General features: G+C 37.6%; 1 protein-coding gene and 1 long non-coding RNA gene across 3 annotated transcripts in view; one reads left to right on the top strand and one right to left on the bottom strand.

The window, feature by feature from the left end:
* The window catches only part of LOC146763809 (uncharacterized), a 76,368-nt gene that overhangs the window by 40,803 nt on the left and 14,461 nt on the right, over positions 1 to 21,104 (top strand). For both annotated transcript variants that reach the window (XR_014951708.1, XR_014951707.1), the window contains 2 exons: positions 1,338 to 15,223; positions 15,818 to 15,854. This is a non-coding gene — a long non-coding RNA (uncharacterized LOC146763809). The remainder of the gene's footprint in view (positions 1 to 1,337; positions 15,224 to 15,817; positions 15,855 to 21,104) is intronic.
* LOC146763808 (uncharacterized) overlaps positions 16,585 to 21,104 on the bottom strand; it is a 90,812-nt gene continuing 86,292 nt past the window's right edge. The window contains exon 5 of the mRNA XM_085568092.1: positions 16,585 to 21,104. This exon is cut by the window's right edge and continues 35,846 nt beyond it. The gene's annotated coding sequence lies outside the window, so the exon portion shown is untranslated.

Genomic DNA, 21,104 nt, shown 5'->3' with positions numbered 1-21,104 from the left:
TTTCGTCTCTTTGATCACAGTCATCCCTTGATGAGCAAACCATCACACTGTCATTCATTAGAAGTCTAAAGTACCCAAAGATATTTTCCTTCTTGCAGCACTGTGCAGTTTGTTTTGTCAGTAGAAAATAGATATTTGTATTATCTCGTCTCCTTGTCTTTGTTCTGCATTTTTTTCAAATTCCCCACCTCCTTCACCTCTGCTTTGCCCTCTCTTTCTTCCCTACCAACATTACTACCACGTGTACAACCTTCTCACACAAGGGGTTGGTTTTTTTTTGGCCCTCCACACTAAGTGCAAAAATGTAAAACCTGCAGTCCTCTGTATGTTACCAAAGGATACAGTTTTACTTAAAATCTTGTTTTTGCCAAAATATTTTCAAAGTATCTGGAGAGGAATCAAACCACAGTGGCTCTCAGTTGTATTTCCTTTTACTATTTCCTCAGGTACTCCCAGCACAGCACTAAGTAATTGGATAGTCCTACAGGAAAAAAAAAAAGGCTGCACAAGACAGTTTGTAGGTTTAAGAATTATCCTTCTGGGGCCCGTGGGGATGAATACAGGGCACACAGTTGCCAGACTTTAAATCCTTGATTGTTTTAGTTGTTCCTGAAGACAGGAATCAAATATGACAGTTTGTACAAAATATACTGTTTATATTCAGCCCTTGTAACGCTTTTTCAAATGATTGAAATTAACTGTCATTTTACTCTGTTTTGATATTTGGTCCTGCCTCTATTTCAGATGACCCTTTTCCCATAATATAGATACTATATTGTAAGTTTAGACTTACATTACTTGTAAAGAACTAACAGTGCAGTGGTGGAAAAGTTTCTAATGCAGCTAAGTTTGCTGAATTAATCATAAGATGATATGCTCTAACTGCTATCATTCCATTTTACATGGTATCTAACCAAATCTTGTTACATCCCAGACTTCAGCTTATTTTGAAAACACAGCTGCAAGACTTCTTGGTATAAGCCAAACACATATTTCTTGTATACTGGGGGTCTTCCCATAGGCCACCTGTACTCTACTATTTTTAAATTTTACTTAATTCTTCTCAAGCTATTTGTGGTCTTGCTGACATCTTCAGAAGACTTATTCCACATCTCTCTTCAGGAGTTTTAAGATCTTGAGAACACAGACAACAGACACTTCACTTTGGCACTAAGGATTCTGTATGTTTCTCTTGATGGTTGCTGAATTCTCTCCCACTAAAACTGGAAAAAAAATTTAAAGCTGAAGTAGGAAAAGGCTTTTTGTCATGTGCCTTAATTATTGTCATAGAAATCCTGATGTGAATGAATTTTCATTATGTTTTTCTTTCTCTGCAGGATCATACTTCCAGTGGGGAAGAGGGATATAGGCATTGTTTGGTGAAGAGCACAGGAGAGATTGGCTGAGGGAGCAGCAGAATAAACGCGAATAGCACAGCCCACATGATACAGAATTTATGGCTGGCCCCAGAGGGATGTCTGTTGTATGCAGTGCGTACAGCTAGGGGTTTGTTGGATAGACCTTTCAGTGAGTCAATTGTTCCCTGACATCTTAGAGGTGCCAGTATTTGCAGATGGACTGTAATGTGTTTGTAAGGAGGAGATGACAGCTCCCTGGAGTACACAGTGCTGCTATTCAGTAAATGGGCCTTACTACAATAATGTCTTACAGCCCTTAATACGCCTTCTCAAAAATTATTCTCTTGAAAATGTGCACACATAAACAACATATATACAACTGGAGCAATGTCCAGAACACAGAACCTTTCACCTCAAGCAGGGATTCTCTCATCACTCAGTGCAACAGCATCCCTTTCCAAAAAGTGTTCAGAAGAATTAAATACTCTTGCAGTTGGAGTCAATGTATTTATGCTTCGTGGAATGGAAACTGATATTATTCTGTTCCATTCCTGTGCTGGTTTTGGCTGAAAAATTTTCTTCATAGTAGCAGGTATGGAGCTGTGTTTTGGATTTGTGCTGAAAACTGTTGATAACACAGAGATGTTTTAGTTACTGTTGAGCAGGGCTCACAAAGAGCCGAGGTTTTTCTGCACCTCTCCCCACCCACCAGTGAGGGCCCTGGTGGTGCACAAGAAATTAGGAAAGAACACAACCAGGACAGCTAACCCCAAATGACCAAAGGGATACTCCATGCTCTAGGGCGCTGCAGTCAGCATACAAAGCTGGTGGAAGACGGAGGAAAGGGGCATGTTTGGAGTGATGGCATTTGTCTTTCCAAGTCACTGTTTCATGTGTGATGGAGCTCTGCTGTCCCAGGAATGGTTGAACACCTACCTACCCATGGGCAGTGCTGCATGCATGGCTTTTGCTTTACCTACTAAACAGTTTTTATCTTAACCCAAGAGTTTTCTCAGTTTTACCTTCCCAAATCCCTTCTACATCCTACCACGCAAATAAGTGAGTGGTTGTGTTGGACAGATTTTCTGACTGGGGTTAAATCATGATAACTGCCAAGTGGAAATAACCAAAAAGTGAATGAGAGACAAAATTGTCCCCAGATTCAAATACTGCATTGCTCTGCACTGCTGATATCCCAATATGTCAAAGTGTCTTTGTGCTCCTGTGAGGTCTGTAGAGACGGATTGGTTGCATCACTGAGAGCAGTCCTTAGCCTGAAAATACATTTTGGATACATAAGGCAGGAAGTAAAAATATATAATAATTTTGCATTTTTAAAATCTTGTTCCTGGGATCATACAGTAGAATATTTCACTTCATCTTTTCTTGCTACTATGTTCATAATATAGATGAAGTAGACCCTCTTAGAGAAGAGGCACAAGGACCTGCAAGGGACATTTTTCATTTGCTGTTCCAGAGAGAAGAAATCATCTGTTTTTTCTGATTTCCAAAATGCTTTCTGACCATAATGACTTAGAGAAGTTACATAGACAATGGAGCTGATCTCCCTTGTGTAGTGGAAGGTTATAGAACAAAGATGCCAACCAAAGTTTAAGTTTCAAGAGGTTCAGACTTGAGATTGGAAAAAATTCTCCATGGGACAGCATTACAGTACTGCAATGGGCTACTCAAAGAAAAGTTGGAGTCCATACTAGGAGCTTCCTAACACAGACAACCAGGCACAGCACTTCATTAGCTTTGATGTAGAGTCCTCTCTGGAAGATGACTATTTATGGCAGCAGAAATAGAAAAGCAGTGGAAAAGCACTTTAACACAGATCTGTCTGTGCTTTGCTCCCTTCTGAGGTGTTGAGCAAATGCCTGCAATGAATAGTGTCTTATGGTTTGAATTGTGCTCTGTCTTTCTGTAAAGAAAGCAGGCTTCATAATCCCCATAACAATCCAATTTCCTGTGTTTTTCCCACTCATGCAAGCACTATTTTTCCCAAGGATTAAAGAGTCTGTATTTCTTTAAAATAATTTACTCAAAAATACTCCAGCTGTTACCTTCCTATTGGCTGCTAAGCTTAAGGAGAAAGATTTTTCAAAGTCACCCTCCAGCCAGACTCCAAAATGAAACAGAATTAGTTATTTTTTAAACATCATTGCTTTTCTTGAAGGCACCCCAGCTTATAATTAGTCCCAAGTTTTTTCTTAATTTCTCCATATTTGTTCTTACTATGTTTTATTATCATGAGGATAGAAAATATGATTCAGTAACCTTCAGATCATTCATTACACTCACTTTTGGGGGGTTGAAGCCTAAGGCTAACAAGAAGTATCAAATATTTCAATAAACTGAAAAAAACCTCTAACATTTACCACCCACAGCTGTGTTCACATTTGCAGCAGCATCATAGCTAGTCTAACATGTTTAAAGAATTAAGCAAAGTAGTCCCACAGAAAGGAATGTTTAGGTTCTCAAGTGTTACACCTGAAAATAAATATATTATGAGGTGTTCTTTTAAATGGAACATGAAATGTCTGTAGATAAAATTTTTATATTCTTTGATGTTTAAATAAGGAATCCACATTGGACTTGGATTGCTGAAATTATAACTAGTCCCCATACTTTCTTTGTTAAAAAACTTTACTGTTTGCTTTCAACTTTTCATTTTCCTGACATTATCTTCTTGTTCACAGCTGAATTATAAATAACCACTGTTACAGAAAGTCTATTCTTTCAGTATTTCCTGTTAGACAAAAAAGCACTATTAGCTGGACGTCTCTAGTGCTCATCTGTTCTCCAGAGACTTTCAGATATGTATTTAAGGTCAGATATTCAGGGCATTTAGACAAGTTACTGAGTGTTTCTCTAGACCCACCTCAGACCAGCTGATTGGTACTAGCCATCCAGAGTAGCACAATTCCCTGGAAATGGTGACTAAAGAAATATTTCACTACCAAAAGCCAAAAATTTTAAGCCAACAGTTAGTGATGACCAATGGACCTTTACTTCATTCACTTAACAGTTACTTCATGGTTGAAATTACTTAATTATGTTCAATCAGACTTTGAAATCTTTAATTGCAGAGTACATCAAAACCTCTGTGAGTTACACCCTCGACAGCAATGTTCACAGGAGCCACAAAGAAGAACAGGAACACCCACACTGGCCAACAGGAGCAGTGATGGACAAAGAGGTCCAAAGAGCCACTTTCCTGCTAGACCTGGGCAGTGTCTGTGACTCCACACTGGATGCTTGAATTAAAATGTGGGTAACAGTCTCAAACCCATTTCTAACTTAAGTTTCCATTCCTGGTTACTATATTCTTTTGAAAGATAGGGAGAGGTCCTGGTAGTGCCACATTTTTGGTAATGGGCTAGTGGTGAGAGTATATGTGTAGGATGTGAGAGTCCTAGTCTCAGTGTTATGCTGTGTATTCTGAAAATGTCCATAAATAACTTCCTGCAATTGGCTACATTCCCTGGAACTGTTATTGCACTTAGGAGAAAGTCAATTTGCATTTTGGCAAACAGTGGCCCCACAAATTCTGGTTTTCATGGGAAATATGCAGTTCATCCAGAGCATTGCTGAACCACAGGGTGCCATTCCTGATTGAGCGTTGTCAGCTGAAGTTTTAGTGCACAAAGATTGGTGGAACCAGCTTCACCAGTTTTATGTATTCAGCCAAGGTGGGTGGAGTTACCATGGGTGAGCAGTGGATAAGGAGCCATGATAACAGCCCAGTCCTGCTGTCAGGCCACTCACAAAACTTTTTCAAGGGATAACCTTCTTTGGGAAATTCAAATGTGCTCTATTGAATGTCATTTAGGCACTACTAAACAAAAACATCTGAGGATAAGTCAAGGAGCAATATTCTAGATTATTAATTTCACTAGTGGTAAGTAAGTAGTCCATTGGTTTAATTATGGAACTAGGATCTGTAGGTTGCTCATTCGGTTTAATGCCTGATACACACACTAGACTCCTAAATCCTTTTTCAAACTTATATTTCAGTTTCTGAAAACACACCTTCCCCCTCATATTGACAGAATTCTTTTCTTTTTTCTTTTTAAAAATATTATCTCGCCTCGCATGTCTGATATGAAGAAATAAGAATCTGAGGTTGACACACATCTTTCTAAAACCATTATATAAGCTTACCTGGCGTAGCTGCTCAGTAATATCTCAGAGCCAAACAGTTTGACTTCTGATCCTGAGCCTCTTCATCAGGATTTTATGCTCTGAGAAGGGCAATGTGCACCATTCTGTGGTCTTTATAATGGAAGTTTTTCCTTTTGATTTAAATAAAGTAATCCAAATATTAAAAAGCACTTAAAGTGACATTGTCTCAGAGTCATTCTGCTGATTAGATGGAGACCCTGCACAGAGATACTTGGCTCTGCTTTTCCTCTGAAGCCCTGCATTTCATTTGTTTGGGAATTCAAGGCAAAAGTTCTTTGTGGGAGGTTTGTAGGGTATTCGTTGCATCATTATACATTTCTTTGTTATGGCATTGACTGATTTGCATCATGTTCTTGTGGTGCTCAGCAAGCCTGGGAGCTCAGCCAGGTCTCTTATTACACATTTGACTACAGAAATGAGTACATTTGGGAAGACAGAAGTGTTATTAAACTGAATCATGTTATGTCTTCATTTTTCTGCTTCAGAGTAGCATGATTTAGAACTAATTAAGCCAGGTTTGGGGCTTTTGCATGAAGGCAGTGAGTTAAATATGAATCTGGTATGGACAGGGCAGTGATTTCTACAAAAATTCAAAGAAATTCATTAATCTTACAGTAGTCACAGTTTCCTGCTAGTGTATCTATCAAAAAAAAACAAACAAACAAACAAACAAACAAAAAACAAACCTCTTTAGTGTGATTGCCTCTTGATCTTTAACACAGTTTTATACATTTATGCTTAGTTTGGCTCAGAATCACATATCAGTCTCAGCAAAAAGATGGCTTCTCCAAGTATTACCCCTTCATATGCAATCTGATCCGAAGATTAAGTTAACTTCTTTTTTGTGACTCATCAAGAATGTTTCTGCAAGACAGTTCTGGCCTTAAATTCGTGGCCTAGCATTCACCTGTGCAAACAACTAAATGGAGAATTTGATCTCCAAAGAAATCACTCAGGAAACTATATTATTTTCCACGAGTTCTGAAGGGATTCTCTGAGGTTAAGGCCCCCTCAACCTATGTCTTGCTAAATATTTTCTCATATTTTTCTCTGTAGAAGAGAATACAAATACATACTTTTGTTTCTAAAGTAGCCAAAGATTTCCTTCTCATACAACTTTTTCTAAACCTCTCCACAGTCTAGTCACAGGCAAGAACTGGATATTCATTATAATACAAATTGGAACTGCTGCATTGACCAATTTTCTGAGTGTTTTGATACTACTTGAGTGTTTCAATTCAGATCCATTTCTAAATATTTGGAACATGAAAAATCTCAATCAGAGTAGACCCAAATAATAATCTCTTTTTATTAAAATTTTTCCTTCAAAACCAAGAAAGAAATACAGGTGTTCCTAGTTAAAAACTCACTAATTATACAATTTTCAAAACAATACTATTAAAGTGATGCCTTGAAAGAAAACTATTAGGAAAAAAAAACTATTAGAAAACTAATAAAATATTAAACAACTAAAAAATTATTAAACTACCTTGTAAAATTGTCAGCACAAAAAAATGAGTAGCAATAGCAACAATTCTACTGGGAATGAAGGTAAGGTAAATTGAGGCAGGTTGAGTTGGCAGGCATGAAAATAAGGCACATTTTTTGGAACAAGAAATGTGGTTGAACACAATGAGAAGATCATTTATGATGAGTAACTTATGCAGAGAAAAATAAATAAAATCATTCAGTAATGAACCTGGAGGAAAGATTATCCATCCATAAGCTTTTTTAACTTCTTTATCAGCAAAACTAGTTTGATAAAACATTTTATGTTTCTGTTTAAGTCCTTACTTTTATCATCATCCTAAATAAAAAGAAAAAGAAGGCATATATTTGTAGTAAAGACTTTACACACATGAAGATTTTCAGATATTTTGTGTGCTCAATCAACACTGTACTTGTCGGGAAGGGCTGTAGCAGGTCGAATGCCCCGAGGCACATCTGAAAACAGCACCAGGTGTTTTTACTTTCCCGAGTATTGCTTTCATCTTGCTTAACAATCGGCTGTCATCTGCAGGGCTATTTCCTGCCCTTTGATGATTATATCAGCAAAAGACAAGATAAAGAGCAGGGTGTTACCATTCTGTTGTTGGTAGCTAAGTCTATGGTGTTTCTCTTTCCAATTCTCCCAGAAATCTCATGTGGATTTTGAAAAAGAAATTTAAAAAATGCCAGTGTAAGCACTGATCACTGCAAGGTTCACAGAAAGAGAAGCTGAAATTTATTAGCTGTGAAGAAACCTGGTAGACCACACCTGTGTACTCCTGCTACACAACAAAGGCAATAGTGCTAATGGCCATGTGCTTTTCTGTGTAAAGGAAGTCCAGTAGTTTGTTCAGGAGTGTTTAATGTGTGCTTATGGACTGGAGGAAGTCTTTAAGTATCCTCAGAACTCACAAATCCAGCTCATACGCTGGGGCTGAGGATGTCTTTCAGGCTCTATGATAGCAGGAAGTCCAAAAGGAGTTAATGCTAATATGACACTGTCCAAAATGCTGGGATAAAAAGGTTTACTATGTTTTGGCTATAAATAGACTAATCACTTACAAAAGAAAAGAAAACTATTTTTAAAAGACCTTAAAGACTAATACTTCAAAAATTGAAATTAATGTTATGGAGTCTAACTTCTGTAGGAACAAAAGACTCTGAGATCATTCCCAAATGCCACTGTAAAAATATATATAGAACAATTTTATGAGAGACATGAAATGTGAAATGAGCTTGGATTTGAATATTGTCACAAGTAGCCAAATAGTAAACTCTAAAGGCTATATTTTTTTTTACAATGGAGACACCAACAATGTTGACAATTGCAGGTCTGCTTCAAAGCTCTAACAAAAGCCTTAAACAGTTGTAAAACATTAATAATTTCTAAAGCCATTTATTCACAACAGGAAAAAATAATTTCATTTCCATGTTTTTGCCTCAGATCATTTAGGTTGGGCTATACTTGAAGTGCTGACCACAATAAGAACCCCAGACATATAAAAGAGGCTGAGCAGTTATGCTATCTGCCAAAGACAACTGTTAGTTTAAGAAGTCGTATGGTGAAAGCACGTCACACCACTTGCTGGGGTCAGACAAATGCACACAATTTAAAGAAAGAGAGAAACCAACCATAACTTTAAAATGTTGAAGGCCTGGCATGAGTCTCCTATCTTTTTTCCCCTCCAATTCAAAGCTAGGTAATACTTCTTCCATGCTCAGGCTGACTAAAAATAGGATGGAAGCAAAATCAAAGAGGTGTTTTCCTGCTATGTAAGTAAACAACAGTGTAAAGAGCAAGCTGGACCCAAAGAGCTGCTTACAGACTGGCAATTCTTCTTCATATTCTGTTAACATTGCTCTGAGGCTATAAAGCAATTATTCCCCTGGTACAGAAGTAAAAAGCAGTTATGCTTAAACATCATAGGAAGCAGGAGATCGATCTGCAGCCTAAAAGTTTTCTTCTTAGTTATTCAAGGAATGTATCACTGTCTTCAGTAAAAGCTGAAGAATTACAGATCAAAAAAGGACTCTTTCTATAATTTGAATTAGTCTGATGCATACATCAGACAAATTTGTTGCTTTAGGTCCATATAATCTTCTCTGTCTCAATATAAAACTCCTTTAATACCTGGTTCATTTGCTTTTCAAGCAAATGATTGAAACTGGCTCATTTTGAAGGCACATTGTCAAAGATATCTTCTAAGGACTACCCTCTGCTGATTATAACAAGCTGTTGTCAGAGTTCTTCCACATCATTGTTATGCTGTATATTTCCATATTCAATGTCTTTTGCTCTCAGACGCTGGAAATCATAGAGCCAATAAACTAAACTGGCCATTCAGCCACTCCAATAACCACTACAAAGGGGAAATACAGGATCTGACACTGTGCAACCTCAGTGCCTGGACCAACAAAGGCAGAACAGAGCCAATCACAGAGTTTGTATGAAAGGGAAACAGAAGAACAAGCACTGAGGTAGACTACTTTTAAGAAAAGAGAAGTGGTGTGACATTTTTAGAAAGGGCTCATGTTTATTCAGAGAGATGGTGCAAAAAATTTCTATTGGCCTTGAAGTTTACTCTTGTGTAAAGATGAAAGGAAATAAGGATACGTAAACAGCCAAAACATGCTCATGGATATCCCAGCCCTTTCAGAAAGAAAAAAAAATGCTGGTTAAAAAAAAAAATATATATATATATAAAATCTGGGAATCTGTAGAAAGTGTGCGATAGGAAGGTAAAGTTTGCTCACATGGCAGAAGACACTTTATCTGTGAAAAAGACGGAGCCTCTTGCAACAATGAGGAGAGTTCCACTGCAAGATTGCCAGTGGAATAAGACTTAGGAAAACTGAAACATTCTCATATCTTAGCTACTACCTCTTCAATTTGATCATTGGTTCTTTACACGTGATCTAGTTTTTTACACTGCTCCACATATGCCATCATTGCCCTTTCATGTGGATTTATAGGACTTTATTGTTTCATTTAAACATTCTGTGTGCTTGATTTTTTTTTTGTGATCAAAAAATCCAGTGCATATTAATAATCCTCTTTTCTAAGGAGAATTTACAGAATTTTTCCATCAAAACAAAATACGTAACAGAGTTGGAGTTGTGCAGTAGGGAGAAGAGAAGGCTTCAGGGGGCCTTAGAAAAGTCTTCCATTGCCAGAAGGCTACAAGAGAGCTGGAGACGGACTTCTCACCCCATGTCCTAGTGATGATAATCACCAGGTAATGGCTTTGAAGTAAAAGAGGGCAGGTTTACATTAGATATTGGGAAGAAATTCTGCCCTGTGAGGGTGGTGAGGCACTGGCACAGGTTGCCCAGAAAAGTTGTGTGTGCTCCATCCCTGGCAGTGTTCAAGGCCAGGCTGGATGGGGCTCTGAGCAACCTGGTATAGTGGAAGGCGTCCCTGCCCATGGCAGATGGGCTGGAATGAGATTATTTCTTCCAAACCACTGTAGGGTTCTATGATACATTGCAATGATATTCACCAGTTTGGGGCTTCACCCTATACTCTGGGCTAAAGCAAGAAATTTTCCCCAGTCTCTTTCTGTTTCCGTAGCTGATAATGTCATAATGTCATTGCCCTCTATGGGACACATGCATGAGCCAGAGTTACTATTCATTTCAGAATTTGTCTAATGCCATCCTTCTCCCGAAGTCCCAGACGAATAGTGAGATACTGTTCATCACTTAAGCAAAAGGCACTATTAAGTTGCCACTGAGAGAGAAAGCATTCTAATATAGGATGAACTGGAAGCAGAAGAAAAGGTCTTAAGGGTAAGAGTCTGAATGATGGCAGCTGGAACCTGCTTTTTTACCAAGGCCTAATTTCCTTAGTTGAAAACATACCATAGCTGGATGATCCACTCCAGAACAGGGAATACATATTGAGATTTGTGTTTGAAATCCTGTGACCTTCCCCGGGAAATGGTCTCCATAAAGTTACAAACACCTCAGATCAAGTGATTAGATTCCCAAAATTACACTGGCACAGATGCATTCAGCTGGTTTCTACTTCATAATGCCCAGCTGCTGTAGTCACAAGTTGAGTAGAAAGATAAGCAATAAATAGGGTTTTGGCTGTTCAGTATTTACCACATTTTGGGCTGATTTCTTCAAGCTTTATTCATTAATTTTGACAATAGAGGTGGCCAATTTGTAGTTACCTGTAGTTCTGTTTTCTTTTTACACAGATCTGATGACTTTGACAGCCTCATACTTGAACACAGTGTGAAACATGGATAAACTACTGTTGACCTGTCCGAGGTCATGAAACAAAACCAAAAAACATCTCACAGAACTTCCATCTGGAAGCACAAGCTGGCTGGGCTAGATGCACAAACCCTGTCAAGCCTTCCTGTAAGTCTTGCCACAATATTAACTTTGAAATAAAGCTCAGTTTTTCTGAGTCCTGTTTTGAAGATTTCTGCCCTATTCAGAAAGTCTGACTTGCCAGTATTTTAAGAAAGAGGAAAAATCCAAAGAGTGGAATTTGGAAATACATGTGTCATCAGCCCAATTATATTGTTGTCTAGAAGTGAGTCATGCTGGCACATAAAAATAATTTACGGTTACAATTGCATAATGGGACAGTCATAACACCTTTGCTTGACCCATCTAGTAGCTATGGCCACTAGAAGTACATTCATCCCACCTAAAATCAACTATTGGTGACTCTCCGTAAACCCATTTCTGCACCCTGACTTAGTACAACAAAAATAAAGAGATTGTAGGGCCATGAGGAATGCTTCAGAGACCTCTCCTTGCAATAAAAGTTTCTAAAATCTCATCTCAAGTTCCTACATACAGGGTCACATTCCTGCTATATAAAAAATTTACCACCTGATTCTAAACCACTAGAAATTAGAGAATTGATTCAGATCCAGTATCAACAGTGTGCAACCCTGGCCAAACGCACTATCATACAACAGGAATCAGGAAATGGCTTGATCTACTGCCTACCTAAGTGAATAGAAAACTTTCTGTGGGTTTGAGGAAGAGCTGGTTGGAAAAAGGAAGAGATATCCAACACTGATTTAGATATTAACATGGCTAGGTAAATTTTCAGACCTTAAGTCATAAGACTTCATGTTTCTGTAGAGAGGACATGTGGTTTAGTGACTGAACAGCTTCACTGCTTTTAGATGCCTAATAGCATCAAAATAGTTGTTGGATGAAGATAAAAGACATGCACAGACACAGACAAGAAAAAAACATGTCACAACATTGAGAATAAAACCTTCAGGCGCAAGTACTAGCCAATTCTTTGAAAATACAAATTTTTAGAAATATTTTTTTCTGAATGGTTTTCCGCTGCTCTTTGGGAAATGAGGTCTTTTATGGCTCACATTTTGCACTATGATTCATCACTTTGAAACATTGATCATGTCTGGATGTTGAAAAGTATGGTGTTTAAAAAAAAATTTTGCCTAAGAATTTCAAACTGGGTGTTCTCTGCCCACATATGAATGACTATAGTTTTTATACTCAGTGCTAAAGAAATATTTAACCAACCCCTTCACTCAACCAAGCTTGCCTAAGTTAGTGGAAGTGAAGCCACTTACTCCTGACCAACCAAGTTTCTGTTCATTCCAAGGGTATTATGTGTCAGCTGTATTCAGATTAAAATACAAACTAGAAAAAGATATTACATTATCAAAGTTACAGGAAACAGGAGATTAATTTGACTGATTTGGGGTATGTAGGCTGGGAAGACATCAAAAAAGCTCTTCCCTGAATAGGTATTAATGACTGGTGAGCAGGGATGAGTAACAGGGACTACACTTATGTGATTGGCAAGAATTTGTCACAAGGTGCCATCCCCTTCCTAGCTGCTGCTGTTAGTGAGTCCAGAGCAGCAGTGCTTCTACAGGGCCCCAAGCTTTTTCTGTAAGCAGCCAAATACCTTTATAACCAGCTGGAAAAAATGAGAGCCAAAGTTTTTCTATGTGTACCACAGACAAGTAGGCCATTGGTAGCTCATTCATGACCAACAGAATGGGAACCTCTCAGAATGTGTGTAAACAACTAGCCCAAGTAGGGAATCCAGAGCAATGCAGCTGCATGATATCTCTGTGTTGAAAAGTGAGCACGTATGTGCCACTGTTGATGGAAGAGTGCAATCAATCCCTGTTCAGTCCCTCTGGAAAACTAGTGCCGACAATTTTGTGTCAGTACAATAAAATTAAGTGCATCAACATGATGATTTAGCCATTCACTAGCAAATAAATTATTTGTATGAGATGAGAAGAAAACGGGTGTGCATTGCTAAACCCTCAGAGCATCCTCCCTAACTGCATCAGTAGAAATCATCGAACCAAGCGTTTGTTCAGGATTTGCCCAAGTCATACAGCCTACACAGGCAAAGCTGTAACAAATAATAATTTTCAGACCTTCATGCTATGGGTAACAGACACAATCTGCATGGTAGGAACACAAAGTTTTATCTATCATCTGCCCAGTTTAGTGGCTACTGTAATTTTTCTCCTCTCAACAGCATATCTGATCTGAACAATTATCTGGAGAAATATTTGAGTGAGACCTGAATCAATCAGGATCCATCCAACAAGAGTTTTTCTGTGTTCTAAGCCTATGCTGCTGCTACCAGGCTGACTCATTCATGAAACCCTTGGTAACATCTTGGAAGAGGATGCTAATATGCTTGTGCATTGTGACTCCATCAGCTTATTAGTCTTTTGCTTTCAGTTTACAATGTCTTTCCAACTTCCAAAAGTTCAAAGAAGGTATTATTTATGAGTTCTTAGACTGGGATTCATGGCACTTATTTTTAGTTTTAAAAGTGGAGTAGATTGTCTAAGATGGCCATCCATACTCCTTCTCCAGGGAGAAGCAAAGCCCTCCAAAGAGCAACCCAATCCAGTAAAAAATGGATGCCTAAAATAAACTTAATTAATCAACCTCCAGAAGCTTCTGTTGTCCTGATAGTAGGGGAAGATTGATAAACTCATTAGACTACAAACGTAATTTGGTCTGAAGTTAGCTGAGTCTCACAGAAACACTTTTCCATACTTTAAACTGTCAATTATGAGTATAATGTAACTTTGGAAAAAGTCTCACTGGTAACTTCAAAGAGCCACCATATTGAAACATAAATCATCTTACTCTTAGAAATTATTCAAGAACAAACAGACCAGCCAAAAAGAAGAACATAGCAGGTTACAGAATTTCTATCACAGCATCTTAGATGCTTTCAGTTTACATGAGCCCAATGAGAGACCAAAATAGTACAAGGCATAGGAATCCATGAAGGTTACATATACACCACACACCTTCAGGAAGCCACATATTTTGACAGACTCGCATATTACCCTGCATATACCTTGTCCTACACATCTGCTTTTGGCCACTGCTGAAGACAGAACTTGGTCAGACTGAGTAATCCTGCTCAGATTATATATTATCATGCAACTTCTAGCCCCATTACCAGTTTTTGATTCACAAATTTACTGGCTAGAAATTAGCACATTTGAAGAACAGTGATCTAAACTAAATTTAAAACACTTTTCCATTAGCATCACCTATCAATAAAATTTCATCTCAGCTAATAATTTAGACTGAAGCTCTTCCTGAAACAATACCCATAAAACTGGTAATGATAATTGCCTATTTTATTGACAGTATGTACACTTTTGGAATTGTGTTTACTCCTGTTTATTCTTAAAAGATCACAAAATATGCTCAGCTGAACATTTCTTTATACTCAGTCTTTCTCTCTTTATTGTCCATTCTTTTTTTAGATAAGTTCAGATACAGTCTCACTCTACTATTTTTGTTGTTCAACCTACTAAAAAAACACATGAAACAAGAAAAAACTTACAGCTTTTGTGTGGTCAGTGCCACCCTGAGCCAAACCGAATTTTTGGTGTCTTTGGACTCTAAGCATCTGGATTTTAGCTTTACATCCTTTAAAGGAGAGAGATAATATCACAGAGTGCAGACAGGTAAAACAGGAGCAAAACAAAGCTTTAAATGTAAAAATTCTGTATCAAAATTTTCAGACTGTAATGACTCTGTTATGTGATTGTTTGGGTTAGTTTTCAGCAGAAGTTGAAGGATGATGCAACAGTTGTGAGCTGCATTACTGGGCCTTGTGGGATGTTTCACTTCTCTTCAGACTGAGAATTCATCATACGCAGGCTCACAAAGACTAAGTAGCTGTGAGTATCAGGGGTTCCCACCAGTTTGGTCTAGGAAGATATCCCTGCCCCTCACTTCACACTGCAATCTGCAACTACACAGTACCATTTCTGTAATATCACTGACATCACATTACTCTCTAGTAACTGGATATACCTCCAAATGCAAACAGAAACTACAGAAACAGAAAGGGGCAACAAAATGGTAACAGGTCATATCTGGATATGATTTTTGTGCAAATTGGAAGTCATCTGAATGAGTCAGGGAAGGTTGATTTTTTTTGTTTGTTCAATCCTGTAATACAGGATCAAATGCACATCTGCAAAATTGAAAGGCAAGTAATTTAGAGCTGTTGAAGTTAATACATAAAAATAAGCACTTTTTTCAATAAAAATCCCTTAAGTATTACTAACCTGTTACAGGAGAAAGCCATTATAGGACTCATAGAAATGCTAAACATTATGTGAATTTTACAAATACCTTCTCTTGCACAAAACATGATTACAATTTGGGTCCTCATTCCTCAGTGCATAAGCAACCACCAAGAAATGCAATTAGGAAGTTGCTCTTTGCGCATGTTTTACCACAATTTTCTATTCATGATTTTCTTCTAGATTCTCCTCAAGATACTACTCATGGATATCGCTGGAGGTAAGTGACAGGATTAACGTGACATTTTGTCTGTTCTAAGAGGCTTGTGCCAAAAATCCTTAACAAATTATTCAGGTTCTTATCAACAATGACCTCCATTTGACACCTGTAAACACTGTTAAAAATGTCATGGCAGGCTTCCAAAGATACCTGAATTTAATCCAAAGGAGAAGAAAAAGTCCTATTGAAGTAAATACTAAAATCAATGTGAAAAGTGTTTAAAAAAATGAAAAGAGAAAATTTTTACTTGCTTTTCTATATAATTCCTAAATGTATTAGAAATTATCTAAGTAGACCATATAACTTGTGTGATTAATTTTTGCTTTAAGAACTATTTCTATGCAAGAGAAGCTCTTAAATTTAAATCACCAGTAAGACAATACAAAATTTTAGAATTTACTCAGTATTAGATTAGATTTCACATCTAAGAAAATCTTGGATTTCACATCCAAGAAAATGGGATAAACTAAATTAAGTACAAGAAGCAGTACATTCAAAATAACACAGAGCTGAATGAGCCTAATCCTCCTTCTTTAAAGGGATCGAGAGGCCTGAGATGGGATTCTACATCCAATTAAAAAAAAAAAAAGAACATAAAACAACAATTTTTTTGAAATATATGGACTACCTGGGATAATAGTATAAAGAGAATTTAAAAAAAGAAGAGAGAATTACAAAGAAGTTTGAGGACTGTTCTGGTTTGAAATCAAAATTAGTGAGAGACTCTAGGTCAGAAATACAGTTTATTAGGAAAAAGGAAAAGAAATGGAATACATGCAATAATACAAAAGAAAAACTACTGACAGAGTCAGAATACAGCCTGGCTCTCCTTTGGCCAGCATGTTGGTTGCAGTCCAAATTGCAGCAGCTGCAGTCCTCCTGGGGTGGCAGATGTGGTTCTCTTGGTACAGTGCTCCTGTAGAAGGGTGTAGTCTTCCTCTGAAGAACCTGTGGAAAGGCTGCCCCTGTTGTGCCCAAAACCCAGATTATATCCAGTTAGGAATGCTTGGCTCCTCACAATGGGATGCTATAGTACTTTTCAGTCATGCAGTGACATTCAATAGCCCATTATCAGCAGATGTCTTCCATGAGAGAGGATTGGCTGTGGAAGAGATAAGGAAAACTGCGCACTTAACAGAAGACAACTGCTACACAGATGGCAATAGAAAACATCTTGCTTCTCAGTCTGGGACAGGACTTTATTTAAAAGAAAGAAGACCAAGAATGACGTGATTGTAGCCCTCCAATATAAAAAAAACTGTAAACAGATTCACAGTATCATAGAATCAGAAAATGGTTTGGGTTAGAAGGGACCCTAGAGTTCCCTGTATTCCAAACCCCTGCTATGGTCAGGGACACCTTCCACCAGACCAGGTTGCTCCAAGCCCCAACCAGCCCGGCCTTGAACAGTGCCAGGGATGGGGCATCCACAGCTTCTCTGGCCAATCTGTGCCAGGGCCTCCCCATCCTCTGATTAAAGAACTTCTTCCTAATATCTAATCTAAATCTACCCTCTTTCAAATAAAATGATGTCTCATTGTTCCCTATAGCCCTGCACTTTAATAATTTCATGGTACACACCTAAGCAGACGAATCTCAAGGGAAGACTTGCTGTTCCTAGTGGGAAATCCCAGTAGGCTATGCCAAGGAGGACAAAAGAGAATTTCAGACATGAAAAGATAAAGTGCTTGTAGGTACACTGGAAAAATTGTAACATACCACACAAGCAGCTTTTGTAATTCCCAAATGTGGTATGTATTCTTCGTTCAAAACTAACATGGCAGGGATGCCAAAACCTACATTGTTTTCTACTCTGATTTATATTGCGGTTAAAATAGAGAAAGTGCCTACATTTCATACAAAATATTGAATTCATTTACAAAACCTGATTTTTTTGTCTTTTGAGTTAGTGAAAAGCAAGGCCTTTTGAGATGTTTTAAGGCTGTAATCCAGCCAAATTAGATCGGACAGTAAGGGCCACTCAGCTGTTTTAGCTGGAAAAGAAATAGAAATACCTAAAAGATTAAGAATTATGATTCAGTGGCAGGAGTTGCTGCATTATCATAGGCCAATTTCAATGTTTAACACCGTTTTTCTATTACCTTTCAAAATACTAAGATTTTAAAAATTTGATATTATTAAGAAAATTTTGTTTTCCCATCACTTTTCAGTTGATTTAACTCTCAAATGTGGGTCTTTTTTTAATATGCTTTGATTAAAACTGCATCAAAATTAGATCCATCTGAATTTCATAAAAAATAGATTCTAAATCTTACAGAGTTAAGCAAGAATCCCTGCTATTTCATAATAATGTGTAAGGAAGGACTGATGAGAAGAAAATTTTCTATCTCTTTCACTTTAATTCAGATTCTTCCAACAATAACAGGGAAAAGCACTTCCCTTGGACTATTAAAGAAATAACAGTGAACAGAATTCTTTCCATGTCAGCCTTATTAAGAATTATTATTAAGATAATGACTTTTCAAGAAGAGACACAGTGCTGTCAGGTACCACATTAAGGCAAGACAAGCCACTGTTCATCTGAGAAAAGCAGCTGTTCATTTGTTCTATGACAGCTCCTGCTATGTCACTTTTTGAGTATTCAGTTCCTTATCAGCTTGATGATGCACTTCAGGTAAGATCTGGATTTGGGAGCAGCTTTACAAATTATCTGTATAAAGGTGATGGCATAAAAGATATTGCAGACAGCAAATGTTGAGGAGTTGGGTAACCATTTCACGTAGCTGGAACAAATACAACCACAAAAATCATATAAGCAGATAAGAAAGGGTCAGACAGAAGTCTGAAAAGAGAATACAAAAGTTATATTTATATATCAAGTTGAAAATTGTTGGAAAAACCTCAGAGACTTTCATTTAGAAGGAACCTATGTAGATCATCTGCATCCAACTGCCTGACCAGGGTGATGAAAGTTAAAGCTTCCAACTCAAGGCACTGTCTAAATGCCTCTGAACACTGACAGACTGCGAATATTATCTCTCTAGGAAGCTTCTTCTGGTATTTCAACATACCATTTTCAATGAAATTGCTTTATTTTCCAGTATCTGTATTTATTTGCCAGCATTAATAGTGCACCAGAAGCCATGACTTCAGTTCTCTTTGATACATTTCATCCCAATATGTTCATTGCACATTTACACCATTAATAAATGGTCTACAAATAAAGACCAGGACATGCAGCATGACTTAGAGGAAGAATTTAAAATGCAATGAAAATACTAGTTTTGAAATTTGACTGAAATTCTTAAACTTCACACATCCTTCAATATCCCTTCTCTAGTCACATTAGTATTGAGTACCCTGAAAGATGGTAAACTTGAATGGGCACTGTGGAATACAGTGTTCATAGAGCTTTGTAGGGCACAATCAACAATTTAAGCTTTCTGTTTTGTGTGTAGAGCCAGGTCAGGGGCAACTTACATCCTGGTTTTGCACTAAAATATCTGTTTTAGAATAATTGTAACTACATTCCCCTTTTCTGTATAGACCTAATGATAATATAACTAAGAGGTGGCCATTCCATGTAATTCTGTGATCTTGAAATGGTGGTTGGAAGACACAGAAGTCTAACAACCAAAATAAAAAATTATTACCCCCAGAGGTGAACCAAATGAATTAATTAACTTGTAATGGTTCTCCAGGGTTCCTCTGAATTCCATCAGCTCTCTGTTTGGCTAATATGTTAAGGGCATTCAACTCTTCACAGTCAGTGGCAAGGAAGGTACAAAGGCTAAGTTATAAAATTATGCATATTTTTGGAATCCTAGGAATGTGCAAAGATTTAGAATTTATACTTCTTGGATTACATTTTTAACCCAATTAAATCTGACTGTGCCAGATGCAGTAGCTGAAATTATAGATTTGGAACAGCTATTTGGAGAATGGTCCAAAGTAGATGTAAATCAAGCACCATGATTATTTTTAAATGAACCAAGAAGCAATTTGTTTTGTTTAACAGAAGTTTTTTAATACCACAAATTCTTGCATATTTACATGTGTGTTAGCTGTGGTCTGGATTAGAACTGCATTGCAAAATAAAGGACCCAGGAAGGAGCAAAAATGTGGAGAGATAGTGAGAGAGAACTGCTTCTCCCCTATCAGGGGAGGCAATATGAATTGTACAGCATGTGCAGATGGCAGTTGAAGGTCATTCAGGCTATTCATAATCTATGGAGGTCTGAGACTGATAATATATATTTTGAACAACTCTTCCTCTGCAAGACCTACTGTACTTCACCAAGCTCAGTCCTGGTACCCAACCCCAGCACACTAATTCACCAATCCTGTGGAAGTCAGATGGCAAAAATAAGAGTGGGTGTGTTAAGATTATTTTCATACTTAACCACTGTTGACAAAACTAGGCTATCTAATCACTATGGCAACTATTTTCCTAACCAGGAACCAGAAGTTATACTCTGTAAACTCTGTAGGTAAACGCATTCAGAGCCTTCAGCAAGACTCTGTGCATGGAAAACGCAATATGTCTCTATTTTTGTTATGCCCAAGCTTTATAAAAGCACAGAACATGCTGAAAAATGATGAAAGACATTTTCAATTAATTGCAAATTAGTTCTGTATCAGCTTAAGTGGTATTTTCATTGCAGTTCTGGATAAGAAATGGTTCACTGAGAAGGAAAGTTGTGAGAAAATTCCTTGATTTTATTTGTCATATGTTTGCATTTCCTTTTCAGCAGTAGAATACAAAATTCTGGTGACAAGTGAACTTGTCAGGTATAAAAGCTACCTCAGACAATGACTCAGTCTTTCTGCTTAATTATGGATGAAACAGCAAGAGTCAAGTAGAAACAACATTACCAAACTTTTAACTACCTACTCACTGAACTGATGGATTGAGCATGGATGCATTAGAAGACCAGAACTCCCAAGGAAATCAAAGTTTTCCATGGCACTATCAATTTCCTCTTGCACAGTCATAATTTCAAGCTGACAAGAACTCATTTCCAGTTCCATGAACTTGTCCTTACAGCTAACAGAATTTTTTCTCAGGCATAGCCTATAGTGACAGGGTATGCCTTTGTGTTTGTCAGAAATCCAAAACACTAAAGCCATTGTATCTTCCTAGGACTTCTCTGGGGACTTTATTCTGCACATACACCCCTTGTAACAATAATAAAACTAAAAAAACACCATTGCCACCAACAACCAAAAATACTTTAAACAAAAAGACACCCCCCTCAACTAAATTAAAACAAGCAAACCAAAACCTCC

This window comes from Lonchura striata, chromosome Z (assembly GCF_050655825.1).
Source record: "Lonchura striata isolate lonStrDom1 chromosome Z, ASM5065582v1, whole genome shotgun sequence".
NCBI lineage: Eukaryota > Metazoa > Chordata > Aves > Passeriformes > Estrildidae > Lonchura > Lonchura striata.
This window is presented reverse-complemented; position numbering and strand designations above follow the sequence as displayed.